Raw genomic sequence first — 3,688 nt, 5'->3', positions numbered from 1 at the left:
GGCGGATGCGCGGCGCGGCCGCGGCTGTGACAGCGCCTCCCGCCCCGCCCCCACACACCCCGCCCCCGCGAGCGCGAGCTGCCGGCGGGACCCGAGCCACTCGCGGTCCGTACCAACCTCGCGGGCTGAGGCGGGGGCCAACGCGGGACCCCCTCCCCGAGCTTGGTATCACCTCCCCGCGCTCTCCGCTGTGGCCCTCCCTCTGGGGCGTCTGGGGCTTCGTTCGGATGCTGGAGTGGCCTCGGGCGGAGCCCAGAGCACCCCAGCTTTGGCTCGAGGAGTGAGAGCTCGCCCGCCCTGCCCGCACCCCCAGCTCACCCGCCTCCATCCCTCAATCCTGGCTGCTCAGGCCCCTTGGCTTGGCAGCCTCTCTCAAAGGGCGATTGTTTCCGGGCTGGGATGCTGGGGGTTGGGGGGTTGGCCGCATGGGGGACGGTTCTGCGGGACTAAGACACTGAGCTGGAATGAGTGCGGCAGTGAAAGAGGGTGCGGCCCCCAGCTTGGCTTCGGACAAACCGAAGTGGATACGGGGTTGTTTGTATGGGTTAGATGTGGGAGTCCCCAGGAGCCTGCCAGTGGAGCGGCCCCACCTGTGGGCACTGCTTCTTTCTTTAAGGACAAGATATTTGAGTGTCACTCTCTCCTTTCTTCCCCCCACGCCCCTGCACTGGGCATTCTAACAAGGAGGCAGGAAGAACTGCTTGGTGCAGAGGAGTGGAGAGATGGCCAAGGTGGGTGGGCAGGCAATCCAGGAATTTCTCTGTACTGGGGAACTTGGATACAGGGAGCACAACCGTCCGCCCGTCCGTCTGTCTGTATCTCTCTGTATCTGTCTGTCTCTGTCTCTGTCTCTGTCTCTGCCTCTGTCTCTTTCTGTCTCTCTGTGTCTTCTCTCTCTCTCTCTCTCTCTCTCTCTCTCTCTCTCTCTCTCTCTCTGTGTGTGTGTGTGTGTGTGTGTGTGTGTGTGTGTGTGTGTTTGTGTACAGGCCATTCAGTCCTCCAGTGGGAGATTTCCAAATGATTTTGTCCGCTTCCCAGAGCCTAAGACACATCCACACACCTTCAGGTTTACAATCCTGATGGTCCTCACTGACACCTGTGGTCAGGGCCTCCAGCTGTGTCCTCTTCAAAACTCCAACAGGCCAGCTCCTGTAAATGCCAGTGCTTTCTTTCTCCAGGGTCTGTCACCTCCTTTCTCAATGCAAAGGTCCACAGCTAGGCATTGCTGGATCAGAGTGAACTTTATACTGTGGTCTGAGGCCGAGCTCATAGGTCTTCACCATCACCTCTGCCTGTCAGGATGAAGCCTGGTTCTCCTCTTGTGTGAAGGTGGGTGGTGCAGGGACTCCAGAATCAAGACTTTGAGGTTTGGTAGAAGCCACAGTTTACAACATCCCATGGAACATATATAATTACTGTCTTTAGAAAGAGATTTCCTCCAGACTCTTCTCCCCTTACTTCACCCCAGGAAGCTCAGGGCATGCTGCCCTGATGCATCTCCGTGAGTAAACCGTATCACTCACAATTACCAAGTGACAGAGCAGAGATAATCTTGGAGGTTGATTCTTGCCAACAGGGAATCTGATGCCCACAGACAGGAGCATCCATGTGTGGGGTCACACCCACTCCTTATCTCTGCCCGGGACTGTGCCGGATCCCCAGGTCAGGAGTTCAGGACAATGGTGGGATAATGAACAGCCTACAGACACTAGCTAAACAGCCTGGCCAGAGACTGCCATCCTCTGACCCATCTCTTCAGTAATAAGATGGCTTTCAACAAGCCAGCAGACTCTTGTCTGGCCCCGCTGTCCTCTGGTTGTTCTGTGGGGTGGCTCCCTCTCTAACTCCTCTAGCTTGGAGTTCAACCAGACGGAACAGGAACGGTTGCAAGCTTTATCTCACCATTCTTGCGAGAACAACAGTGATAATAAAACGCCATTCTGAAAACATGTCTTGTAAGTTAGCCTCAGGCTCTGTTTATGGTATTTTTTTTTTTTTTAGTATTTATAAAGCCAACTTGAAACAATAATGTGATATTAAAATTAGCATGAGAAGGCTCATGAAGACACCACAGCCTGTCATTCATTTGACAGTATTCCACAAGCGTGGACCCCAAGATACATATGTATCTATGTAGACACAAAGTGTGCCCAAAAGGCAGATACATAAGTAAGCACAGTAAAATGGGTGCATACAAATAGTGTGCATTTGTACACCGCATGCGCATGTGTGAATGTGTGCACATACCTGCCTGCTCCCACCTGCATGCCCCCACCAGTCCTTTACCAGGAGGCTGAACCATAGTAATCACTTTTCTGTGCTCTTTGTCTGTTGAAAGGCAGCAGTGTTTCCTTTCCACATCTGGATTTCCTGCACCCCCACAACTTGGTCCTTGCTTCAAACATCTGGAGCAGCTCCTAGATCTCCCTGAATGTTGCATCTTTCCTTATTTCCCACTCCTCTGAAGAGGAAATAACCCCCTCTTCTCAGAGGCTCCCAATGACTAGAACTAGAATGTTGATTTAGTATGCAAACCTCGGGTCCTGTCTGCCTTCTGGGACAAGCTGTTATATGTTTATTGTGTAGTTAAGAAGGACAGAAGCCCTGCCCCATCCTCTGATTTTGGCACAGTTCCCATAATCTGAATCCCAGAAGGGTCTCATAAAAGCATCATCTGCAGTGCAAAAGCTAAAAAACATCTGGGACTGGATCACCTGTGCCCAAATTTTATATGACTAGCAATTAGTTTAGTCTTGGTGGCTCATTGTTCCCCTAGCTGGCCCTCTGCTTGGCTCTCTTTCATCAGTAGCTTTGCTGTGCTCCAGGCCTGTCATTGGTGGTTTCTTTCCAGGCCACCCTTTCCTTCTCAGCTAACTATGCAAGGAACTAGAACAGCTGAGCCATGCTCTCATCCCAGACCCAAGCTTTACCCTCTCAGCTCCTCTTAGCCATTTGGTGGCTGGGGACTCTGTTTTTAGGGAGTCACCCGCTATCCCTTCTCTTACACTGGGATTCATCAGTAGTGATTTTGCTGCTATGAATGGACAGCCCAGTGAGGAGTCCCTCATTCCCCAGTGCATGAGCTCACCTGCCATGGTCCAGGTAGGGACACACAGATGTGTGCATGGCACCCAAGTGCGCCCTCACCAAGGATCACAGTGGAGAGAGGAAAGCTTCCCTTTCACTGAACAGTTGGTTAGGATCCCTGGGGTTGGGTCATACTTACAAAGTCTGGCAGGAAATTTCATAGGATATATGTACTTAGAAGTTTCCTGCTAATTGTGTGGATATACTGTTTGGGGTGTTTGAGTTCATGGCTCTGAGAAAGACGAGCACACTTTCCCACTTTTTCATTTTACTAAGAGGACATTGGTTCTGGTTTTGGATCTTAGTTTCTCCAGAGCAAATTGGAGATGGTCATTTGATCAAACTCCCTTCTTGTGCCCCATCCCTGCCCCCTCTGAATTCCACTCATTGATCTAGTACAGGTACACAGCTTCAGGATACTTTTGTAATGTTCTGACTGTCTTTCACATTTGGAGACTGATGGAGACAAGAGGCCATGGAGAAGGCACCTGTGCCCCTGGAGAAGCTCTCTTAGAGCTAAGATGAGGACTCTTCTTTGTGTTCTTGGGGAATTGAGAAGAATCCGGGTTGCCTATGACCTTCCTACCTGTTTCTTTAGAGT

Source organism: Rattus norvegicus, chromosome 8, assembly GCF_021556685.1.
Source record: "Rattus norvegicus strain SHRSP/BbbUtx chromosome 8, alternate assembly SHRSP_T2T, whole genome shotgun sequence".
Classification (NCBI taxonomy): domain Eukaryota; kingdom Metazoa; phylum Chordata; class Mammalia; order Rodentia; family Muridae; genus Rattus; species Rattus norvegicus.
Note: the sequence above shows the minus strand (reverse complement) of the source record.